Genomic DNA, 27,281 nt, shown 5'->3' on the forward strand with positions numbered 1-27,281 from the left:
TGTAGGGCACATCGAGGCCGTGTTGCGTGAGAGGCGCCGTGTGAATATTCAGTGATTGGGAAGCGATTTGAGGTGGTGGTTGCGGTGATGATTGATGGTGGTGGTGATAGGAATGTGGAATTTCCATCACTGGCTCAGAGACGTAAATAGTGCCGAGCACTTGACAGAGAGACGGAGGGAACATTGCTGTATATTCCTCGAGCAACGATTATTAGAGAGGCCACAATAAACTAATCAATGAATGGAAATGAATTTCGTGAATCACCGCTTACTGCTACTGCAATAGGCGTCCTGCACCCCCTCCGTATTAACAACATCCACTCAACACATTTGTCAATAACACCACACTGAAGAGGAAAACAATATATAATAGGCGACGTTTCGGGCAATGACCCTTTCTTTGAAACGCGCGTGACCCATGAGTTCCGCGTGTATGCACGCGTTCATTAATGTTCATGTGCGTGAGTGCGTGTACGTTCACATTTGTGTATGTCTTGTTCGGGTGGGTGCTCGGTTGTGTGTATGTATGTTGAACTTCTTTCGCACCGTACCTAGCCAACCGTGCTAATCGGAGGTGCGGGTGTTCGTGAGTACCTGGTGCGCTGTTTAAACATCGGCACTGGGGAGACAAAGGCGGCCGGGCGTGGTGCTAGCCACGTACCCCTTCGTGTGCCGTGCGGCTTTAGCCGGGAGCTACCTGTTAACAGCACTTGCCTCCAGAGTATGTTGAGGCTATACGGGGGATCTTTGTCATTGTTTGTGGCCAAAACGTCGCCTCATCTCTCTTTTTAAATCCTTTATATTAAGTTCGCTTGCGCGCTTAGGACCGTGCAAAACTTTCGGTCGTTTTTAACTCACTTCCCGTGATCCAATCGAGCTGACATTTTCCACACAGACTCGTTGTGCGTGACAATTAATGTTCGTGAAAAATGTTTTCCAAAATGTTACACTTTTTAGGACAAAAATATAATATTTAATTACCAATTGCTTAATGGTGCAATGCAATCATCTGACCCATAGGTGGCAGCCATCTCAAGCCAGAGGACGAGAGGACTCTAGCCGCCACGCATATTAAAGATTTATAGTGAAAAACTTTGTTTTTACGGGTTATACTTGTTTCACGGCGGTGTTCTCGACGAATTTAGTTGAACGCTTTTCCTGCCCATGTCAGAACGCCATTGGAGCTGTGCACCTTTAAAGCGACGTCCGGATTGAAAACTCATCATCTCTTTAGAACTGCCTGTTTGTGTTCAGCGTTGTTGTCCTGCCCCCGCATCCTCCGAATAGCCACGGTTGGCTACGGAAGGTGCGACATAAGTTGAGGATACGTGCATTGCAACATGCAATCATACAACGTACATACATGCACACAAGGGCGTAATTATAATATATATTGGGGGACACACATCCCACCCAATATTCAAATATGCTCAAAATGTCCCCCCCCCCAATATATTGCTGTAAACAATATAAAACAAAAAAATTCTATGCTATGTAAATAAAAATAACAATTTGCTAAATCTTGGCCACAATATCTGAACTTGTCTTCATATAACAATGCATAGATTTCTGTTCATATGATTGTGGTTATGGTTGTACTTTATTAATCCCTAATCTCTGCCATTATATACAATGGAACAAGAAAAGATAAAAACGAAAAAACAGAGCAATGTAATACAATACACTATTAGACATTATTGTAAAAAAGAAAATGTCCATCTCATGTGTTAGTGAATTTGTTAATATTTTAGGCAGGAAATGGCTGGAAATTTTTTTCAAATTTTGATTTTTTTTCGGGGGGGGGGGGGGGGGGGCTAGACCCGCTGGGATATTTGGTCCCCCCCAATGTTGACTCCATGGCTACGGCCTTGCATGCACACATGCTGTGCCTGTGCACCACCGTCAACCGACGCACGATCACAACAACAATAACAACAACAACAAAGGCAACAGATGATTTGATTTTTTTTCCTCGCGGGAGACGAATGCACAGGAGGTGGCGCAAACTCTCTCCAGGAGCTTCTTCTCGCTTGAGCGACGTTCCTTCAATCGTTTACGAGGGACCCCAGCACAACAACAACAACAAACAACAACAACAAAATCTCGCGCGCGGATTGATTTCAAGGTCACCGGGTCACGCGTATCAAGGTCACAGCGCTCGCACTAAACTGCCAATCCGGCGGGTCTCCAACGCGTCGCGTGGCGGGATGTTTGTGGCATGTCGGGGATGAGTCCCAGCGCCGGAACGCTCTGGGCTGTGAGTGCTTTCTAGGTTTAAAGGTTGCATCGATGGCTGTTGCGATGCCGCTGGTTCATGCCCACAATCTGCATTATGCACGTGTCGTGTTTTGGGTGGGTGCGTGTGTGTGTGTGTGTGCGCAGGCTATATGGGGGATCTTTGTATTTGCCTTTGACAGTATAGTATAGGATGTGTCATCATCCTCATCATTATTATGAATCATCGTAAGCCAAGTCGATCCACTGCTGGATGAAGGTCTCCCCAAGTCAATAGCTATATCTCACACACCATGGATAATGATGGTCATCGTTTTCAGTCTTCGGATGAAAATTAAAACTACTAGAAACACGTTTTTAAAATTATTTTACCAGGTGAGGCCCACTGAGCTATATATATATCTTTTTCAGAAGCGACCTGGCAATCACAAATTGATAGCTCAACGAAAGTGACTCATCATCATGCGCACATTTAAGCAGCCAAATGCTCGAAACGCGTGCTTCTAAATGTGGAGGCAAATCCCGTAGGACTCCGAGAAAAATCCACGCGACCACGGTGAGAACATGCACACTTCAAAAATACAGGCGCCGGGGTCCGGGATCGAACCCATGTCCTTGTGCGTACCAGAGAAAACCCAAGCGTGCAAGGGCATAAAAAGCTAAAAAATCACTTAAGACAGTAAATTTAGCTGTGACGGTCCCACCTGATGACGGAGACTTGTGTTGCCTCCGAAACGTCGTGATTTATTATTTTATTTCTATTTTTTATTTTATTTTATTTTTTACCTACGTGACTTTACCGAAAAAACCCAAGAGTGTGAATCCTTGCAGTCACGAAAGCTTCAAATCTAGAGCAAAAAAATCCATACGGATAGGTCATGAACCCACTTGCTATAATGCATCTCGCAAGCCCATTCACAAGCCTGGGCAGTATTCTGCATGTAATAATCTCTGTGTGATCCATCAACCCCCCCACCTCTTAAGGGGCCGTCCATAAATGACGTCACGCACCTAGGGGGGGGGGGTCAGACATTTGTGACGATGTGTGACGATGGGGGGGGGGGGGTGAGAAATGTGACGTCACATCAAAAGGCGCAACTTTAAATAAATATAGACAACACGTTCTACTTAATTAAATATACTTTTTAATAAATGTTTCTCCTACAACATCAGAGTGCAGCGCCACATTAAATACGCACTACAATGACAATAGTTTAAAGCGATTTGAAGCATGTTATTTTTTTGGGGGGGGGGGGGAGCTTTGTGACGTCATATTTGAGGGGGGGGGGTCTGACCTTTTGTGACGCCGTGTGACGAGGGGGGGGGGGGGTAAAAAATCGTCCAAAATCGCGTGACGTCATTTATGGACGGCCCCTAAGGCACCCGATTGCGAGGCTGCTGTTGACAACAAATCCAGGCCGTGTGCGTCGTTGTTGTTGTTACGACTACGCCAGTAATTCTTCTTCTTTTTCACTTCCGTCACGGCGAGGGCCCGCATCTTGCAGTGGCACGAGTCACTGAGCTGTGTGTGTTAATGTGTGTTAATGTGTGTGTGTTAATCGATGACTGGTACCAGCGGTGTCAAGATCGGCCTCAGTGGAGGAGGCTCGTGAAGGACGCTACTGGGCAGTTGGAGGCAGTCGCCCTCCAACAACAACGGAGGGCGGAGGAGCGACGCTCACAACAACGAGCGGAGCGCCGGGTGGCTAAAGCACAGCAAGTTGGTACGGTAGGGGGCACAGGTGGTGCATCAGCCAGTCATCTCAGTCAGTCGACCCGTGGCACCTGCTGGGTCTGCCCCGTGACCTCCTGCCAGCGGGCGTTCGACACTTCACGTGGCCTCAAGGTGCACTTGGCCTGGCACAAGCGTCGTGGTGACGTCACCGCCACTTAGTGGCGAATGGCGGTTGTTGTTGTGTTAATCGGGCGGAGCAACAGACCGGGTAGCTTCCACACAGCGTTACGCAACCGATGAAAAAATAATGCCGCTCGACTGATTCGGAGTGAGACCTCTGCTGTCAAACCGGAGCCAGTCATGAGCACACTGCCCAGGTATGGGAAACTCTCCACTGCGGACTGAGAATCACCCCACGGGCTGTAAAGAGGGAACTCCGTGCCACGGGACAGCGGTGGCGTGACGGGGGTAGGGGGGGGGGTCCTCACCACGGCTCCGAGGGCACAGTGTGTGTCGTACGTTGAACTTCTCTCGCACCGTACGTAGCCAATCGTGCTCATCGGAGACTCGAGAGGGAGAGAGAGAGAGAGCGTCCAGTCTCACGGCAGAGACGGGACGAGAGTCCATCCTCCGTCGTGGAGGAGGAGGTGGAGGAGGAGCGATGAGATGGGCTCCGTGTGCAGGTGCTGGGTGTGTCGTGACATCGCACCGACCGTGAGAGATCGTGACAGCACCAGAGAGGCCTCCATCCTCAATGGATCGATCGTGGCTGGTGGTAGCGGTGATGGTATCAGGATGCCACCGGAGCGACGCACTTCCAAATCTTGATTTGGAAACGGATGTCTTTACAACCGCGTTTTGTGATTCGTTTTATTTTTTATCCTCCCCCAAGCACCTCCGATTAGCACGGTTGTCTGCGTACGGTGCGAAAGAAGTCCAACGCACATACATTCAAAGCAGCGGCAGCGCGCTCCGTATCTCACTCAACATCCCCCCCATCCCCTCCCCAGAGAAGAGGTCATTCGCCGGCTGCCCGCGCGCGTTCCAAGGGGGTTTACAGTGCCGAGGTCATCCGGCTGAGGTCACGGAGCACGCCACGATAGATCGCAATGGGAGCGACACACGCGGAGAGAGCGAGAGAGACAACAGCCGAACTGGCGGAAGCCGCGTCTATCACACGAGGTGCACTCTGGGCGACCCTCTGAGTAAAGTGTCGGGCATTGCGAGCGGGCATTCATCAGTCCCGGCTTTGTGTTCGCCGGCGACGAAGAAGGGGTGTCGGCCTTCCATCGTGGCGCGCCGCGCGCTCTGTGAAGGATTTGCCAGTTCCACAGCCGCTGAGTCGATATGCCGTGGGCTGGAGTGGTGGCGCAGTGATTGGGGGGCCACTGGCAGCGAGACGAAGGCGGCTGCGCGAAGATGGATTTCGATTCATTTACGAACACGTATTGAACCGGCGTGGTGAAGTATGGTCAAACAACCCCCCCCCCCATGCTTTCGATTTAAAGCTTTCGTGACTGCAAGGATTCATCTTCTTGGTTCTTTCGGTAAAGTCACGTAGAAGGGAAATAATAAAATAAAAAAAATTTCACATAATAAAATAATTCTCACGACGCATTTCACAAGTAGTGACTAATCCCATATCTGCATTTCCCATAAATATGCTAAATTCCTCTTGATATGCAAATTATTTTGTCAAGGCGCTCTTCCCCCTCCAACCCAGCTTAAATATACGCTCCAAGCCTGGGGTGTTTCATTCAGACGCTGTCTTCCCGACAGACCTGTTCTTCACCTGAGGACGGCTGCTTGCGTTGTGGCCGAAACGTCGTGAGAATTATTTTATTGTTTTATTTTTATTATTTTATTATTTTCCTTCTACGTGACTTTACCGAAAGAACCAAGAAGATGAACCCCCCATGAGTGGCCCGGCGTGAGGAGGCACTCAACCAGCAGTGAATTGATATCGGCAAAGGGCTGTTTGGTTATTATTATTATTAAGGGGTGGTATTGTTAAAAGTATCGTTATTTTAAATACGTTTGTACATTTTTACTGGCAATTGTGCAATTACACGGAGACTGATTAGAATGTTGGGATTATTGCAGCACGGTTTTCTTGTACGGGGATCAAGCAAAGGCAGACTCTTTTCGGTCTGATATTTGTCATCTTGAAGTCCCGAGTCAAAATGTCTCTCTGCTCAGAAGTACAAAGACCAATGATGATTATAATAATGCATTGCTCATGCGTCTACGCACTTTAAGATTAATTACCTCAATGATTGTATAATAATATCTCATAAAAACAAACTCCTTATGTGTGATTGATGATGGGAAGAGTAATGATAGATATGGACATAGCAAAGCTGGTTTCTGATTCACCGATAACATTAGTAAACCTGCAATGACCAGCGTGGTGAAGTATGGTCAACCCCCCCTCCCCCATCATTGTAATTGGGTAGGGAAGATATGATCCAGCAGTGGATTGGCGTAATGCGGTGCAATTTATATAACGTATATAAGTGTTCCTGGAGAATATTGGTCCGTGAATGAAAATACGGGCCCCCCCCTCGCCCAAAGCGCGGGGCCCGGGGCAGTCGCCCCGATTCGCCGTTCACCCTCGGGGCGGCCGTGACACAGCGCGACACAGACGCACACAGCAAGAAGGACTCACACGACTCATCGTCACCCCCACGCGCCACGAGGAGCCGATGGGGGAGAGAGGCGAGGGCGAAGCGGATGGAGGGGCGAGAGGCGTGGAGGAGGAGATGGAGCGATTAGGGGGGGGAGCAGGAGCGAGATGGGTGTGGGGCAGCACCGTGGACTCGCGCTGGAGAGGAGGAGGCCTTCATCCAGCAGTGGATCGGCAATGGCTGCTGCTGGTGGTGATGATGGTGATGATGGTGATGATGGTGATGATGGTGATGATGATGCTGATGGTGATGATGGTGATGATGATGCTGATGTTGATGGTGATGATGATGCTGATGGTGATGATGCTGATGATGTTGATGATGATGCTGATGATGATGCTGATGGTGATGATGGTGATGATGGTGATGATGATGCTGATGGTGATGATCCTGATGATGTTGATGGTGATGATGATGCTGATGGTGATGATGGTGATGATGGTGATGATGATGCTGTTGGTGATGATCCTGATGATGTTGATGGTGATGATGATGCTGATGGTGATGATGCTGATGATGTTGATGATGATGCTGATGATGATGCTGATGGCGATGATGATGATGATGATGGTGCTGCTGATGATGATACCGATGATACTGATGGTGATGCTGATGGTGATGATGATGATACCGATGATACTGATGGTGATGCTGATGGTGATGATGATGCTGCTGGTGGTGATGATGATGCTGATGGTGATGATGGTGATGATGATGCTGATGGTGATGATGCTGATGATGTTGATGGTGATGATGATGCTGATGGTGATGATGCTGATGGCGATGATGGTGATGATGATGATGATGCTGATGGCGATGATGATGATGGTGCTGATGGTGATGATGTTGATGGTGATGATGATGCTGATGGCGATGATGGTGATGATGCTGATGGTGATGATGATGGTGATGATGATGCTGACGGTGATGATGTTGATGGTGATGATGATGCTGATGGTGATGATGCTGATGATGCTGATGGCGATGATGATGCTGATGGTGAAGATGCTGATGATGCTGATGGCGATGATGATGATGGTACATCGGGCTCACCAAAAAAAAATGCCATCTATAAGGCGGTCATTAAAAAAAAATGTGAAACTACTTAATAATAATAACAATCGTATTTAAACACTGCAATAACGCAATAGGATTCATTACCCGGAGGTAATTCTGATAATGCGGACGGCAATAACGCGGCCCATTCAATAACACGGCCTAATTAATAATTGCTGCTGTGGCCTGGCGCACGGCTCGGTGAGACGGAGCCGCGATTCCTCCTCGGCCCAGTCTCCTCCACGCGAACACAAAGAGAGTGGGGGGGGGGGAGACGGTGGAGGGGAGGGAGGGGGGGTCTGTGGGAGGGGAGGAGACGGTGGAGGGGAGGGAGTGGGGGGGGGGAGACGGTGGAGGGGAGGGAGGAAGGGATGGAGGGGGGGATTGTGGGGGGGGAGGGGCAAGAGAGTGGGGGGGGGGGGAGACGGTGGAGGGGAGGGGGGGGAGACGGTGGAGGGGAGGGAGGAAGGGATGGAGGGGGGGATTGTGGGGGGGGGGAGGGGCAAGAGAGTGGGGGGGGGGGAGACGGTGGAGGGGAGGGGGGGGGAGACGGTGGAGGGGAGGGAGTGGGGGGGGGGAGACGGTGGAGGGGAGGGAGGAAGGGATGGAGGGGGGGGTCTGTGGGGGGGGGGGGCAAGGGAGTGGGGGGAGACGGTGGAGGGGAGGGAGGAAGGGATGGAGGGGGGGGGATTGTGGGGGGGGGGCAAGAGAGTGGGGGGGGGGAGACGGTGGAGGGGAGGGAGGGGGGGATTGTGGGGGGGGGGGGGGGCGGGGGCAAGGGAGTGGGGGGAGACGGTGGAGGGGAGGGAGGAAGGGATGGAGGGGGGGAGAGGGATTGTGGGGGGGGGGCAAGAGAGTGGGGGGAGACGGTGGAGGGGAGGGAGGAAGGGATGGAGGGGGGGGGAAGAGGGTTTGTGGGGGGGGGCGAGGGAGGGGGGGTGAGGAGGTGGGTGGTAGCGAGGGTGGGGGGCGAGTTAAAGGACCGTGGGATGGTTGGGTAGGATGGAAGCAGGGAGGAGGGAGGCGGTGGAGGCGAGATGGGAGAGGAAGGGAACGAGTGGGGGTCTTGGGGGAGGGAGTGCGAGGTGCGGGATGGAGGAGGGAGGTGGGGGGGAAGTCTGTGCCGTGGGGTCTTGAACCCCACGGCACCTGTGAGATTTAGAGACCCCCGTCACACGGAATGCGCCCCTACTCGTCACATCTCGTTATTTCCCCTAAAGATTATATTTGAGAGCTGCCGCACTGGTGTCGCGGTTCGATTCCCCGGCGCGGCAGTGCGATTATTTAATAATATACCCCCCCCACCCCCCACTGTTGCCTCTGTCCAGCCGGCAGCATGACAACACCCACAGTTAGTCGATCATTTAATCGAGCGGTCGCAAATGGTGGGGTGTAAAGTCTGGGTGCTCCAACCCATTTCTTCCAAGACGTCTGGACCAGGCGTGGAAGAGTAGGCCAAATACACTGCACTGGAGAGCCGTCGAGCGGAGGCCAGCAGAGTGTAGCGAGCAAAGCAATTGCAGGGCTGCGCTTGTATCTGTAAGTGTACCGATGTAACATCCCCTCTGCTCTGACAACACACACAGGCGGCAAATCGCGCACAACACGTGTGTGCGGGGAGCGGTGGCGCAGCGGTTAGGGCACTGCGCTGCAACCCGAGAACGATTCTCGCTCACGAGCGAAAATTAACAGCGGCGAATACTTAAACCGGTCCCGGGCCTCCCCTAGGTCGACTCAGCCTCAAATGGGTTATTTGGTGCGGTGTGTTGACATCAGCACAGGGGAGACAAAGGCGGCCGGGCGTGGTGCTGGCCACTCACCCACCCTCCCCCCTGAAGGTGCCAGTTTTCAGAGGTGCTAACAGCACTTGCCCCAATCGCCTGTGAAGGCTATACGGGGGCTCTTTGTCTCAGAGTGTGTGTGAGTGTGTGCACTGTAATCCAAGGACAGACTTAGGACACGCGCTTAACCAAAGTCGGGCATACATCACGGCCGAGCGTGTCAGCGCTGGCGTTATGAGGCTTCCCTGCACCCCCACTCCTTTCTATCCCCCCACCACCATCACCACACCCCCCCACCCACCTCTCTACCCCCCACCCACCTCTCTCCCCCCCACCTCTCACCCCCCCCACCCACCTCTCGCCCCCCCACCTCTCCCTCCCAGCACCCCCACCACCCCCCCCCATTTTTTTCCTCTGCTCCGTTTTGTGCTCCCGTGAGCTGCCTCTGCACATGCAACACAGAGACCCCGCTCGTCGCATTTGCAGCAATGGTGCGTGCGTGTGTGTGCGCGCGTGGGGAGACAAAGGCGGCCGGGCGTGGTGCTGGCCACCGACCCCCTCGTGTGCGCTGCCCGCCTTCATATGTGCTGTTACTCGCTGAACAGCACTTGCCCCAACAGTCAGTTGAGGCTATAGTGGCGGGGATCTTTGTCTTTGTGTGGGCACGTGTGTATGTAAGTGGCTGTGTGCGTGTGTTCACGCTGTGGCGCTCACGGCCAGCATCGGTGAAGAAATATCTGAGCCAGTCCTGAGCCACGCCTAGGTCGACTTAACCAAAACATCGGCACTGGGGAGACAAAGGCGGCCGGGCGTCGTGTTGGCCACCCAACCTCTTCATAGGTGCTCGCTAAACAGCACATGCTGCTATGTCCACATACCAAAGGCACGTGTTGCTATGTCTATCTACCCTCTGTATGTATGCGGCACCAACACTCGCTGCCTCGGGCGCAATCTCAGACTCTGTCAGGTGCGCTGCTGGCTCAGAGTCCCGAGGCAATTGCACATTCGACCCGAAGACAAAGGTCCCCCGTGTAGCCTGTAACAAACTGTTTGGGCAAGTGCTGTTAGCGAGCACCTATGAAGGTCGGCACGGCACACGAGGGGGTGGGTGGCAAGCACCACGCCCGGCTGCCTTTGTCTTCCCAGTGGCGATGTTTTTATGCACCGCATCAGGTACTCATTTGAGGCTGAGTCGATCTAGGTGAGGCCCAGGACCGGTTTAGATAATCGCCATTGGTGTTGGCCGTAAGCGAGAATCGAACCCGGGTTGCCGGGTTCATAGCGCAGCGCGCTAACTGCTACACTACCACACACACACACACACCTGCACACACACACACCTACACACACACCCCTGCAGACACAGATACCTACACACACACCTGCACACACGGACACCTCCACACACACGTGCACACACAGATACCTACACACCCACCTGCACACACACACATCTGCACACACAGATACCTACACACACACCTGCACACACAGATACCTCTACACACACACCTGTACCGAGCCACAAAGCCAACCCCCTTTGCTCGTTTCGCATTTATATATTTATTTATTTGTCCTAGCTGCGGGTCACAGAGGACCCTCTGGAGTGGCAATTACATCGCTGTCTTCTCGTAATTAAGTTTCATCCCGTCGAGTGGGCGGGCAGCTGGCTTGCGGGTCGGGTGGGAAGATATTTGCACAGCTAACCAGAGATGGGATGCAATGGGATGGGATGGAATGGGATGAGATGGGATGGAATCAGATGGAATTGGATGGAATCAGATGGAATTGGATGGAATGAGATGGAATTGGATGGGATGGAATTGGATGGGATGGAATAAAATGAGATGGAATGAAATGGGATGGAATTGGATGGAATGGAATTGGATGGGATGAAATTGTATGGAATGGAATGGGATTGAATGGAATTGGATGGGATGGAATTAAATGGGATGGACTTGGATGGAATGGAATTGGATGGGATGGAATTGGATGGGATGAAATTGAATGGAATGGAATTGGATGGGATGGAATTGGATGGGATGAAATTGAATGGAATGGAATTGGATGGGATGGAATTGGATGAGATGGAATTCGATGGAATGGAATTGGATGGGATGGAATTAAATGGGATGGACTTGGATGGAATGGAATTGGATGGGATGGAATGGGATAGGATGGAAATGGATGGCATGGAATTGGATTCGAAAACATGGGATAATATGGAATGGGATGGGTCCGCACTCTTGGACCTGGAACCCCAGAGGTTGCCGGTTCGATTCACCATATGGGCACGGCAGTCCAAACTACACAGCCAGCAAGTAGATTAAATCGCCAATCCCCGACTCTGTCCTGCTCAAGCAGCATCAGCAGCAGCCATGCATTGGCATGCTTGTTCACGCAGACACTTTATTTATTGTGCCGTGTCGGGTGGAGGAGGGTGTACAACACACATTTTACTCACGCAGCGATCTGACCCCAAAATCTATTATTCGTAATATTGGTCGCGAAAGCCTCTGCGGTGTTAGCAGGTGCTGCATCACCTTGAACCGAACAGGGACGGCTGCCACTGGGGTTGCCCCCTGCGAATGCGTTGAGACGAGTTGTGGTGCAGCAGCTCTGAGACGCTCTCTCAGAAAACGGAAATCGCCATCATGATTATAATTGTATCGTTAACTTTTTGACGCGGCTGTCCTGGGAAATCTACATTTATTCCCTGGACAATTAAAAGTTCGTATTTTTTGTCAGTTGCATAATTGTGCGTTGTTTATTGCACCTGTTCATCCAGCTAAACCTCATGGAGTCTACAAACTATTTTTTTTCACCCCTCAGGGTCCAGTAGGAGGGGACGACTGCTATGTTTTCCAGTGAAGTAATTTACAGCGTAAATCTCTAGTTTTGTTAAATCTGGACAAAATTTTGATCGTGACGCGAGCACATAACGGACCCATCTTCTTTACATCACGCCATGGGGTCTTGTACGTCTACGTACTGTGAAGCGTAAACTTAGATTTGAAGCTTTCGTGACTGCAATGATTCATATTCTTAGGTTTTTTTCGGTAAAGTCACGTAGGTAAAAACATTAAAAAGTAAAATAAAATAAAAATCACGACGTTTCGGAGGCAACACAAGCTTCCGTCTTCAGGTGGTACCGTCACAGCCACGACAGCTGTATCAAGTAAATGAGAGATTGCAGGAGCTACCACTCCGTTTATATAATGGAGTGGTAGTTCCTGCAATCTCGCATTTACTTGATACAGCTGTCGTGGCTGTGACGGTACCACCTGAAGACGGAAGCTTGTGTTGCCTCCGAAACGTCGTGATTTTTATTTTATTTTACTTTTTAATGTTTTTACCTACGTGACTTTACCGAAAAAACCTAAGAATATGAATAAGCCTAATCTTTATGATTAATGCATCCGCAGCATTAACCCGGGTGGTCGGCTAGATTCGAACCGCGGAAAACCTCTCTGCAGATGAACGGCGAACGCGTCAACTGCTGAGCCACCGCTCAAGACAAAATGCATTCACGTCCCACGGGGCCGTGTGAGCTATTCCCCCAACTTTTTATTCTTTTTATTTTGGACCTTTCAGAGGCTGGCAACTTTATCCGAGCGCCATTTCGTGAGTGGCACCAATTTGGTAAAGCGGTGGATCGTAGCATGAAATATCACACGGACAACGTGGGCGTTGAAGAAGGGGGAACACGCAATTGGATAAAAAAAAAACAACAAGGACCAGTGGAGAGAGAGAGAGAAGAAAAAGATATAAAATAAATTCAACTCTGTAATTTTTTTCCTCGAATTCCGATGGGAAGACCAAAACAAAGTAGTGAGCCAGGCAGGTGGACAGCTGCGTTCCAAGCAACAACAACAACAAAATAATCCCACACCCGCCCCCACCGCGACCAGCCAAGAGCACGGATCGCACGCGTTCGCCGCGAGTACGCGCGGCGTCTCTCCCCCCCCCCCTCTCTAATTAGCGCAGCCATCTGTCTGCATTTGTGCCTGCGCCGCCCATGATTTGACACCCCCCGAGTTTTACAAAGCAAGAGTCAAAAAAATATATATAATAATTGCAAGATGGAAAAGGTAAAGGTGCAGCCCTGGCAATTGCTTGCTCATACCACTGCTGCCAAAAAGATGCCCCTTCCAAGGCAGGGAGCTCTAGAGCAGGATGCCATTCCTGACTTGCAATGCCCTGGAGTCTACAAACTAAGTTGCATCTGTGGTGATTGTTACATTGGGGAAACAAAACGTCATGTCTCTGACCGTATCCCCGAGCACACGTCAGATCTGAAACACGGCAGAACGAATTCCTCCGCCGTTGCTGATCATTGCTATAACGCTGTGGGCTCCCATGATATTGTTTTCTCCGAGACCAAAGTGCTCTGCAAGCCGTCTGGCTACCATCAAAGATTTGTTCATGAAGCCATCCAGATATATAAACATAGACATCACTTCAACCGAGATGATGGATACAAATTGAGCAATCATTGGAAAGATGTTATTAACCAAGTAAAATGTAACTGTTCATAGTTGTTCCATCTTATTTACCGTGTACTAGTCTATTTTACCGAGCTAATTGCATCCTCCGCGTTTAGCAGTGCGGCTATTTTGCTTTGTGCGCCATCATCGATCTTGGCAGCAATCATGTTTCTCCTTTGCTCTCAGCGTCCCTGCAGCGCTCGCCCTCCTCACCCCATTCGCCCCCTCCCTTCCCCCCCCACCCTCCCCTCTGTGACTTATTTAACTGCCCTATCCCTGGCATATCTCCCACTTCAGTAAAACAGTTTCTTGCTGTGGTTGTCACACCTGATGATGATTGCTTGCGTTGCAATCGAAACGTCGTGATTTAATGAATTAATTTTTGTTTTGTATCTTATTTTTTCACCTACGTGACTTCACCGAAAGAAAGAAAGAATATGGATCCTTGCAGTCACGGAAACTTCAAATCTAGAATGAGCTCAAGAGCAGTGGTTCGTCTTAACCTGGGTGCACGCTGCATCCCCTGGGGCTGCGAGATGCCCTTTCTGGGGGTGCGAGACATGTCCAGATTTTTTAAGAAGGTAAATAATCGAAAACACAACTACTTTGTTTCATCAAACCCCTGTGCATTTATTAACATTAAAACTATTTTACGCTTGAGAAACAAAGGGGTGCAAAGACTGCGGTAAATGTTAAGCACCACTGCTGTTGACGGTATTTAGGCTGCATCTTCCACATTTGAAGCTTTCGTGACTGCAAGGATTCATACTCTTAGGGTGTTTTCGGTAAAGTCACGTAGGTAGAAAAAAAAATAATTAAAGTAATTTATTTGCATTATTACTTTAATTAATTTTATTTTTTACCTACGTGACTTTACCGAAAAAAACTAAGAGTATGAATCTTCCACGCCAGTCAGAAGCGTCTTGCAAGAGGCGAGAGTGCCCACACTCTGCCCCACCGCACTGGCGCGACCCGCCCATCGACTCGACATCCATCCAAGGCCCTTCTCTGTCCACGCTGCTGCTGCGTGGACAGAGCCGGCGGAGGCGAGAGGCGGTGAAGGCGCTTGAATTAACTTGCACAGTTTTTCGATTTAAAGCTTTCGTGACTGCAGGGATTCATCTTCTTGGTTCTTTCGGTAAAGTCACGTAGGATGGAAATAATAAAATAAAAGTAATAAAAAACAATAAAGTAATATAATAATATAAAATAAAAAATATTCTATTATGTTTTATTGTTATTATTTTATTATTTCCATTCTACGTGACTTTACCGAAAGCACCAAGAAGATGAACTTGCACAGTTGTTTCAGATGCCGCGCCCGGGGGAGATCGAACCGAACGGGCAACCGCTGCATTGCCAGTCCAGTGCGCTGTGCTGACCGTCTTATCGCCGTGCCAGCAGCGTCCCATTCTGTGCAAGATAATAAATAATTCCACATTGTCAGTGGGGCACCTGTGAGTAGTGGCGTGTGTGTGTGTGGGGGAGCGGTGGCGCAGTGGTTAAGCGCGCTGCGCTACGAACCCCACAGAGACCCGAGCTCGATACCCGCTCACGGCCACCAACACCGGTGACGATTGTCTGAGCCATAACCACAATCATATAAACATAAATCTATGCATTGTTATATGAAGACAAGTCCAGATATTGTGGCCAAGGTTTAGCAAATATTTTTTTTTACATAGCATAGCAATTATTCTTTTAAAATATTGTTTATAGCAATATATTGGGGGGGGACATTTTGAGCATATTTGAATATTGGGGCCTTGCTCCGGTCGATACCAGCGAGTCAGAGACAACTATTTCAGTGAGATATCACCTGTATTGGTAGGTCGCGTTGGTTGTGGGGTAACGTGTGGCTACTCACACCTCTGCCAAGACACCCGCTGCCGGCGTGGGAAGTTAGGCCACGAATACCCCTCTTGGAGGAGATCTCTCGCGAGAGCTTCCTCGAGTGGAGGCCCTTCTACCAGCAGTGGCGTGAGCGAGCAATTGCAGGGGCTGTGCCTTTAACTTTGGAAATTAAAATAAAAACAAGCAAGAGGAATAGAACGATGCTAAAAGCGTGGCAAAGACAAACTGTGGCCTGGCGGTCGGGGGGAAAAAAACAACCCAAATGCACCGCTGCAATTTGACATTACGAAAACCGTATCTGTGATTTATTGAGAAGCGGGTAAAATGGTTAAATTGCATGCGAACAAAAATCACCGCTAACGAGAACTCGCCGTTAATTGATTCCGTGTTTAATTGAGCCATTTGTTACGCGCAAGCAGCTAAGCGAACGCCTTGTTTGCAACGCGCTCAGTCATCGCGCATTGTAGCCCAGTTGAGATGAGATGATTTTATTCACTCATTCCAGGGGGGGGTGGCGGGGGGGGGGGCGTTTTACCTTAACGATTGGATGTAATTAGGCACAGAAAGGAGACAATGGGCTTGATTTAATCAGTCTGTTTTGTAGAGGCTGCCTCTTATTTAAAATAAGCGGTGATTACCAAATACAGCTTCAGAGTCCCATAGCAGACCATCCCATATCCGACCGTCCCATATCCGACCATCCCATATCCCACCGTCCCATATCCGACCTAGACAATTAACCCGCACGCCACCCAGTGCATCCATTGTTGCCACGTGTTTGGAGACGTTGATTCAACGTTGGTATATCTACTGCGCTACTGGCAGACAGTGCTCGCATGTTAAACAAAGCGATAACAATCCCCACACTTTACCCCAGCGCGAAGAATGAGGGACATGCTATGAATAAACAAACAGCGGTGGAACGGTCGATGGCCACCTGAGTTCGGCCCACAGCCGCGGATAAAGTCACCGCGAATTATATCAAATGTATGAACAAACACGCGCTGGTTAGCGTGGTGACGTATGGCAAGCATAATACACCATCTTCGCCCAGCGGTAGGTTTGACAGGGACCCAACTTTTATTCTTCAGCAAAGTCACGAAACAACTCTCAGCACGTTCGTTGACAGCATCGTGAACTTAAAGGAGCAAACATTTTGTACAGGTAAAGGCAGAGCCCAGCAATTGCTCGCTCGCGTCATTGTTGGCGAAATGGCCTCCACTAGATGGAGCTCTAGAAAGCCCCTTCTACGATGGTATTTGGCCTACTCTTCCACGCTGGCCAGACATTTTGGGATCGACTCAACGTGAGTTTCGCATTTACAGAGAGGCGGTGGATGGGAGGCAGCTGCGGCTGGAGGGCCAGGATATTAAAGAGACGCGTCACGTGTCCACTATTTCACCGGCCGCGCCGCGAGATCAAACCTCTGGATAGAAAGTCCGGAGCGCTGAACCCTCTCGCACAACTACGGTGGGAGGGGGGGGGGGTGAGCAGCGAGCCGTGTTCGCTTTGCAGTGTTCACAGCTTACAGCCAATTTGAATGGTTCTCACGCGCGCGGTGGCGGGGTGGGTGGCGGGGTGGTCATCGTTCCGTTGTCACCTCGCGTCTCGAGCGCACGCTCCTTTGCGCGCGCGCCTCGTACGCGGCTCGGCTGTGCCACTCGTTTCTCATCGCGGCGAGGAAACGTGCACGGAAGAAATCGCTGGGGGTGGCTGGGTGGGTGGGGGTTTTTGTGTTGTTGTTGTTGTTGTTGCTGCTCATCGTTTGATCTTTCGTAGCTCGCTCGCTCGCTCTCCCTCTCGCTCACTAATCCACGTGTATGTTTCCTTGCTCCTTCGAGGAATTCCGGAAATACATCCTCGTGGCGCGGCCTTTGACGGCGATACAATTGTAGGCGATTGATTTCTTCAAAAAGTAATACAAATATAAGATTAATCATGAAAGCCACGCCATCTTAATCAGAGATGCTGCTGCTGCTACTGCTGCTGCTGTTACTACTGCTGCTGATGCTGCTGCTACTGCTGCTACTACTGCTGCTGCTACTGCTACTACTGCTGCTGATACTGCTACTACTGCTGCTACTGCTGCTACGAGTGGTGCACTCACGGTACTGGACTTGCAATCCAGAGTGTTCACCAGTCCGACTCCATCTTCAGGCGCGGCACTTGAAACAAGAGCGACGTTGCACATCGTTTCTTAACATCCACAAAGCGATCGGCAGGTCGCGTGTAAAGTGTGGGTTACCCCCTCCCCCTCCTCTTACCCCCCCCCCCTCCTCTTACCCCCCCCTCCTCTTACCCCCCCTACTCCTCTTACCCCCCCCCTCCTCTTACCTCCCTCCTCTTACCCCACCCCTCCTTTTACCCCCCCCCTCGTCTTACCCCCCCCCCCCCCTCCTCTTCTTACCAAATCCGTCTGGATGGTGCAGAAGAGTCGGATCCAGTTCCCCTCCAGAGTCTCGAGGGCACTCCCTGGAGCCCTCTACAGTGGAGGCGCCTTCTGCCAGCAGTGGCCAGAGCCACATCATTGCAGGGGCTGCATCCTTGAAAGAAATCGAAAGGATAAGGGCTCTGAGAGAGAGAGAGAGCCGGCCCATTTCAGGGCAGTGAAGCGATGGCGACGACTCTCAAGGCTCTGTGATGGGCCCGGCCGGGCTCATTCTGTTTGGGATATTTCAACAACCTCGTTGCCATTACGTGTGTGTCGCGTCGAAGGGAATCCAGACCAGTCTGGAGCAAACACCGCCGCTCACAGCCGAGGGAATAATGGTGTGTTTTTTTAATTATGAAACTGTTCATCGGTAACCGACTTGCAATGCTGCCCCATACAGGCAGCACTGGAAGAGGGGACTGGGATCTACGAATGAAATGACCACGACCGCCTCGCCTCTCCCCCCCTTAATGTGTGCAGTTACAACTATAGACCATTGTATACAATAGAGTAGTCAGTAGTTACAGCAGTTACAACTATAGACCATTGTATACAATAGAGTAGTCAGTAGTTACAGCAGTTACAACTATAGACCATTGTATACAATAGGGGAGTCAGTAGTTACTGTAGGGTGTGTAGGTATATATATTATTATAATAACAACAACAATATACTATAATAATATTATTCTAATAACAACAACAATCTACTATAATAACAATCTATTATAATATTATTATAATATATTGTTATTATATTGTTGTTATTACATTCTTGTTATAATAGATTGTAGTTCTTATAATACGTTGTTGTGATTATAATAGATTGTTCATATTATAATAGATTGTTGTTGTTATTATAATAGATTGTTCATATTATAAAACATTGTTGTTGTTGTTGTTATTATAATAGATTGTTCATATTATAATAGATTGTTGTTGTTATTATAATAGATTGTTCATATTATAATAGATTGTTGTTGTTATTATAATAGATTGTTCATATTATAATAGATTGCTGTTGTTATTATAATAGATTGTTCATATTATAATAGATTGCTGTTGTTATTATAATAGACGAGCCTTTTGCCCGTCCAAGGACGGGTGTATTGCAGTGAATCTGAGACTTGCAAGCGAAGAGCGCGGACCGCGACGTAGTGAGTGACGTCACCCGCTCATGATTATTAATGAGGGGGGGCTGGTCGACGTGGAGTGACGTCACGCGCGGGACACACAGACATTCCTGGCTCATTATAGTAGGTAATTGTTGTTATGTTTAAAGTGCAGGTTGTGACCCACCAGCCGCGCCTACGAGTCGCTCGGTTTTTTTTTTCTGGAAGACTTTGCACTTTTTTCCTGGATTTTTCTGTTTGCGCATAGACACTTGAAGATGTTTTCTTGTTCGTGTGTTTTTGTTTTTTGTTTGTTGCGGTTGCCACCCGATTCAAGAGCCGAATGGCTCACAGGGCTACACCAAATAAATGAAACTGAAACTACTGACAAGCCAGCAGTGGAGTGATCATGGCTGGGCCATGATGATGATGATGCTGGTGATTGTAAGTGGTCTATGCTGCGTGCTGCGTAACGACTGACACGCCTGAGATTGACGTCACGTGAAGGGAAGAGACTCGTGATGCGACATTGCACAGACCTTCGTCAATCCACTGCTGGATGAAGGCCTCCCTTGCAACGCCGTGCCGGTCACGTGTGCAGCTTGACCATACTTCACCGCGCTGGTTCAGACGGTTTATTTTTTGTTAAGGGGCCGTCCATAAATGACGTCACGCACCTAGGGGGGGGGGGGTGTGACGATGTGTGACGACGGGGGGGGGGGGGGGGGGTGAGAAATGTGACGTCACATCAAAATGCGCAACTTTAAATAAATATAGGCAACACGTTCTACTTAATTAAATAGACTTCATAATAAATGTTTTCTCCTACAACATCAGAGTTCAGCGCCACATTAAATACGCACTACAATGACAATAGTTTAAAGCGACTTGGAGCATGTTTTATGGTTTTGGGGGGGGGGGGGGGGCAGAGCTTTGTGACGTCATATTTGAGGGGAGTCTGACTTTTTGTGACGCCGTGTGACGTCATTTATGGACGGCCCTTAAAGTCGCCAATCGTCGACGTCGTTCTGGCAACGGGAATCAAACTCGGGTCGCACCGGGCGCGTGGCGTAACGGTGAGCCAGCGACGAATTCAGAAACGCAGACCACAGCGAAAAGTAAATAATAAATAAAAATTACAGCACCTTGGGGAGTGTGTGTGGGGGGTGTGTGGGGGCATAAAGGTGACCTTTAAAATTCGCAGCAACAGTTTGTGGAGGCTTTAATGTGGTACAAATGCCCCGGTTATTGATTAAATAATTATGCCCCTGTTTAATATTCCAATTGAAAGCGCCGAGCGTTGGCACAACCACATTTCCCAAACGCCCGATCAAACCTACCCTTCACGAGTCCAGCATACGCTGCCTGATCACTCACACACGCACTCACACACACGCGCTTACACGCACTCACAAGCACACTCATGAGCACGCATAAACGTACACGCCGCATACACACACACATACACACGCACTCATACGCACTCGCTCACACACACACACGGACTCACATATGCACTCATACTCACTCACACACGCATACGCAGTCACTCACACACGCACTCACACACGCACTCAAACGCACTCGTACGCACTCACACACTCACTCGACAACCGCCATTCGCCACTAAGTGGCGGTGACGTCACCACGACGCTTGTGCCAGGCTATGTGCACGTTGAGGCCACGTGAAGTGTCGAACGCCCGCTGGCAGGAGGTCACGGGGCAGACCCAGGTGCCACGGGTCGACTGACTGAGATGAGTGGTTGATACACCACCTGTGCCCCCTACTGTACCAACTTGCTGCGCTTTATCCACCCGGCGCTCCGCTCGTTGTTGTGAGCGTCGCTCCTCCGCTCTCCGTTGTTATTGGAGGGCGACTGCCTCCAACTGCCCAGTAGCGTCCTTCACGAGCCTCCTCCACAGAGGCAGATCTTGACACCGCTGGTACCAGTCATCGGCAAGTCCACTCAGCTCCACATCCTCCTGTACCACATCACTCCATCTCTTCTCTAGCCCCTGCCGCGCTCGTTTAGCCCCCTCGATCCGGCCGAACAAAAGCTGTTTAGGCATGCGGTGGCTGGGCATGCGGGCTGCATGACCCAGCCAACGCAGCCTTGCCTGCCGGGGGAGCTCACCGGTGGGACTTTGTTTAGATCTTTGAAGGATTTGTGAGCTCCTCACACAATCCAGCCTGGTTAAACCCAGGATGGATCGTAGGCAGGCCAGCCTAAATGTTTCTAACTGGCGAATATGTTCTATTAGGGGGGTTCACATATCGCAAGCGTAGAGAAGGTAGGGAATGACTGGCCGCGAAGAACTGACCAGGTAGCTTCCACGCAGCGTTACGCAACCGATTAAAAGATAATGCCGCTCGACTGATTCAGTGTGACCTCGGCTGTCAAACCGGAGCCAGTCATGAGCACACGGCCCAGGTATGGGAAACTCTCCACTCTCTCCACAACTGCCCTATCACCAACTGGGAGTTGTGGGGGTGGAGTGTCCGATGGTACAAAATACCCAGGCAGGTGCTTAGTTTTGGTGGGGCTGATGGTAAGGCCCCACCTCTTAGTGGTAAGCTCCAGGTTCAGCAGCAGCGCCTCCAACTCCTCCTCTGAGCGAGCAGCAATTACAAAATCATCGGCATACATAACATGGTTGAGCAATAGGGAGCCATCTCTTGACCACACCCGGGCATCGATCAGCCTCCCATTGCATCTGTACCAGATTGAAATTCCTCCGGTACAGCTATTGAAGGCTTCACGAACTACGTGGTCGAAATAGATGTCAAATAATGTGGGAGCCAGAGGACATCCCTGTCGCACCCCAAGGTGTACAGGGAATGGCTCCGACTCCCGGCCACGTAGTTTTACCTGGGCCCGCTCACCATCATGAAGGTCCTTAATGATCATGAGCAGAGGGTTAGGGACTCCGAAAGCACGAAAAACAATCCAGAGCCCAGGCCTACGGATGGTATCATAGGCCTTGACCAGGTCAATAAAGCAGAGATGTAGGTCTTGTTGTAATTCCCTACACCTCTGCTGTAGCAGACGGACAGAAAATATGGCATCCGTGCAGGATCGCCCTTTCCTGAAATCGCATTGGGGCTCCGCAAGCCTCTCCTCAGCGTGCCTGGCAAGGCGATGTTGAATAATCCTTGCCAGGACCTTTCCCGGCACACTGAGGAGTGAGATGCCCCTGTAGTTGTTACAGTCTGTGCGGTCCCCCTTCTTAAAGAGGCGTGGACCACCAGGGCATCCTTCCAATACTGCGGACCCCGTCCAGTGGTCCATACTGTTGTTATGATGTCATGTAGGGCAGTCTGTTCACAAATGCCACCCTCCCTTAGCATTTCGCCTGGGAGATCATCTCTTCCCGGTGCCTTTCCTGGTTTTAGACTGGATTGCCTTCATTACTTCCTCAACAGATGGCAACTCAGCCAGCCACTCACAGGGGGTGACTTCTTCTTCCAATATTTGAGGCACTCAAATTCACACGCACTCACACACTCCGCACGGCTCCCACAAGCTGCAGAACCCATATCTTTACGTATATTTACGTATAAAAAAAAACGAATCTTGCATTTACTATTGCCTGAAAATAACTACATATAATCAGCGACGTTTCGGACAATGACCCTTCATCATAGCAAATGTCCCATAGAAGGACCATTGCCCGAAACGTCGCCGATTATATATTTATTTTAAGGTCAAAGTGTTATTAACGAGCGTGTTGGGGTTTGTGCACCACTGCCAACGCAGCAGCAGCATCAGCATCGCCGGGTGATTAATAAATTATTGGGGTTGGTGGAGTGGTGGCGCAACGGTTAGCGCGCTGCGCTATGAATCCACCCGGCGACCTGAGTTCAATGCCCGGCCACGGCCCACGCGAGTGGTAACACAAGGTAACTTGCTCCGAGCCTCTTCCTCCCTCTCCCCGCTCCCCCCCCCGCCACTTCACCAATCCGCACTGGCCATCGTGGTGAAGTATGCTCAAACTACCCCCCGCAAGTAACGTGGCGTGGGTAGGCCTTTGTTAGTGTAAATAGCTGAAATGTATTCGCATTTATTTTACATGTCGTGTTGTTGTTCTTATTATTCTTTTTGGGATGCTACGTGGGCGCAACAATGGTGAGCACACGGAACTCGCAATCCATGCAGAGGGTTGATGTTCTATCTCCCGGCGCGGTAGTTGACACTGTGAGCAAGTTGCTGCAGTTTCCCTCTCACCCCCCCCCCCCAAACAAAACAAAACTCCCCATTTCCCACCCTTAACCCCCCCGCCCCCACCTCGCCAATATATTGATGGATGCACAACACGGTTAGTCGATTGGCGAATCGCCGTGTGGTGGGGTAAAATGTGGGTGCTCTCACCTGACCTGCCAATTAGGAACCTTTTATAATCAGCGTCAAATAATTGCCCGAAATATCCTCCAGAACAGAGTTCATTACCCTCCAGAGCAACGTTCTTCACTAATGTTCAGAAGTGGGGGGGGGGGGGCACTTTCGCCGAGAAGACATCATCAGCGTGAGGGCGACCACACGTTTGGAACCATCGTTGGGTTTGACAGCAGCGCCACCACCACGACCATCATGATGGTGATGATGGGGGTGGTGGCTTTCGCTGTTTGTGTATCGTCAGGGGCCCCCAGGGGCCGCACTAAAGGCCCCCAGCGGCCGCCAGTGACCCGCGGGCCTTGCAATGAAGAAACGCCGCTCCAGACTCTGTAACGGCTCTCTTCGAGCTCAACAGTGGCGATATCGGGCACTTGCAGGGCTGCACCTTCACCCGGCCTCTCGCCAAATTTTTCTCTGCCTCTTCCCTGATTCCCTCCGCGTCGCCGTCGTGGTTTGATCCGCGGCGTCTCCCACGGGCCCCGGGGTGCGGTGAGGAGTGTGGGGTGGGTGGTGGGTGGGTGGTGGGTGGGTGGGTGGTGGGTGGTGGGTGGGTGGGTGGTGGGTGGTGGGTGGGGGGGAGAAGTGAAAATGAGTGTTGTCCTCGCGAGGGCTAGGGGACCGAGCAGCTAATTGACACCGCGAATTCGCCGAGAGCTCATCCACAAACCCACGGACACCCCGTGTCGTTAGAATATTTAATTATCCTGCGCACGTGCGCGTCTGTGTGTGTGTGTCTGTGTGTGTGTGTGTGGGTGTCTGTGTGGGGGGGGGGGGTGTTTCTCTGTGTGTGTGTGGGTGTGTCTGTGTGTGGGTGTCTGTCTGTGTGTGGGTGTCTGTCTGTGTGTGGGTGTCTGTGCTACAGCAGAGGTGTAGGGAATTCCAACAAGACCTACATCTCTGCTTTATTGACCTGGTCAAGGCCTATGATACCATCAGTATGTCTGCGCTCTGGGTTGTTCTTCGTGCTTTCGGAGTCCCTGACCCTCTGCTCACGATCATTAAGGACCTTCATGATGGTGAGCGGGCCCGGGTAAAACTACGTGGCCGGGAGTCAGAGCCTTTCCCTGTACACCTTGGGGTGCGACAGGGATGTCCTCTGGCTCCCACATTATTTGACATCTATTTTGACCGCGTAGTTCGTGAAGCCTTCAATAGCTGTACCGGGGGAATTTCAATTTGGTACAGATATAATGGGAGGCTGATCGACGCCCGGGTGCGATCAAGGGATGGCTCCCTATTGGTCAACCACGTTATGTATGCCGATGATTTGGTAATAGCTGCTCATTCAGAAGAGGAGTTGGAGACGCTTCTGCTGAGACTGGAGCGTGCCACTAAGAAGTGGGGGGCCTTACCATCAGCCCCACCAAAACTAAGCACCTGCCTGGGTATGTTGTACCATCGGACACTCCACCCCCACAACTCCCAATCGGTGATGGGGCAGTAGTGGAGATAGTGGAGAGTTTCCCATACCTGGGCAGTGTGCTTATGACCGGCTCCAGTTTAACAGCAGAGGTCTCACTCCGAATCAGTCGAGCGGCAATATCTTTCCATCGGTTGCGTAACGCTGTGTGGAAGCTACCTGGTCTGTCGCTCCGCACGAAGCGTCAGGTCTTCTCGGCCACAGTCATTCCCTCCCTTCTCTACACTTGCGAAACGTGGACCCCCCTAATGGAGCATCTTCGCCGGTTGGAAACATTTAGCTGGCCTGCATACGATCCATCCTGGATTTAACCAGGCTAGTTTTGTTTTTGTGTTTGTGTTTGTTTCTAGATTTGAAGTTTTCGTGACTGCAAGGATCCATATACTCTTTGTTTTTTTCGGTAAAGTCACGTAGGTGAAAAACTAAATAACTTTAATCAAAATGAAAACAACTCAATTAAAAACAAATCACGACGTTTCGAAGGCAACACAAGCCTCCGTCATCAGGTGGCTGCTCCAGCAAAATGACTGTAGCGTATAAAGAGAGCTCTTTCTGAGACGCATGTTTATATGGGATACTAGACGGGGCCAAGAGCCAAGTGGCCGAGGAGGGAGAGAGAGGACGTGACATCGTTGATTTCATTTTCATTTATTTTGTGTTTGTTTGTTTGTGTTTTTTAGTTTTTGTGTTTGTTTTTGTGTTTTTTGTGTTTGTTTGTTCTGTTTGTTTTGTTTGTTTGTTTATCGCGGTACAACGACGGCGGTGTTTTTGCCGAACCTGCCCTCATGTCTTTACATTCGTGGCAACAGACCACGTATCTGTTGACTGGGAAAAACGCCCGCGAAGATGAGGGATGTTGTATTCCCGTAATACGCCGAGGTAACGGGTTCAAGAGGCGGCAATTCATCTCTATTGTGCATCAATTTTTCTTGATGGACCGCAGGAGGTGAGATGGACTGACTCTAAGATCTCACAGATCAATAGCGAGACAGACATATTCGTGTCTGTGTGTGTCTGTCTTTGTAGTGGAGCGGTTAGCGCTACGCTGCGCTACGAACCTGGCCACCCGGGTTCGATTCCCGCTCACGGCCAACACCGGTGACGATTATCTGCACCGGTCCTGGGCCTCCCCTAGGTCGACTCAGCCTCAAATTAGTACCTTGTGCGATGTGTAAACATCGCCACTGGGGAGACAAAGGCGGCCGGGCGTGGTGCTGGCCACCCATCCCTTGGTGTGCCACAGTACCGCCTTCATAGGGGCTCGCTAACAGCACTTGCCCCTACAGTCTGTTACAGGCTATAGAGTGAGATGTAAATTTTTATTTTGTAATTATCAGTGGCCTGGCTGACACGACATTTGAATCGAAAAAAATGATTGTTTTTAAACATCTCAACAGCGCTGTGAGTTCAGTTTCCAGCGCCAATTGACACCCCCCCTCCTTCGCTATGGTCGTCAGGGAACACGTGGCCTCGCAGCAGATGGCCAATTTTGGCCGCGACACAAATCACGACGACGCTCTCCTTGCACAAAGTTGACGCGGGACATTAAAACGAAAATAAAAAGAAAAATACAGCCGGCAGCGCCCGCTAAGTGGCGGTGTCGTCACCGCCTTGGCGCTTGTGCCAGGCAAGGTGCACTCCGAGGCGACGCGAAGTGTCGATGGACTGGCAACAGGGCAAGGAACGGAGCCACGTGGTGCCACGGGTTGGCTGAGCGCGATGACTGATAGCTGCACCAGCTGTGCCCCCCACTGCGCCAATATAACAAACAAATAAAAAAAACCACAAAGATCCCACACCCCCCCCATTGCTCCCCTATAGCTTTAACAAACTGTTGGAGCACGTGCTTAGAGAAGGGAGGTGAAATGAACGTCCCCCCCCGCAACCCTATTGGTCTTCCCCGGTACGGTGCGAAGGAAGTCTAAGATACATACGCAACAAAGACAAAGATCACCCGTATAGCCGGACACAGACTGTTTGGGCAAGTGATGTTAGCGAGCACCTATGAGGACCGGCACGCCAGACGAGGGAGGTGGGGTGTGGTCAACACCACAGCCCAGCCGCCTTTGTCTCCCCAGTGTCGATGTGTACACACCGCACAAGGTAGCTGATTCGAGGCCGAGTCAACCTAAGGGAGGACCGCCCAGCAG

The sequence above is a fragment of the Lampetra fluviatilis genome, chromosome 54 (assembly GCF_964198595.1).
Source record: "Lampetra fluviatilis chromosome 54, kcLamFluv1.1, whole genome shotgun sequence".
In the NCBI taxonomy this organism is placed as follows: Eukaryota; Metazoa; Chordata; class Hyperoartia; order Petromyzontiformes; family Petromyzontidae; genus Lampetra; species Lampetra fluviatilis.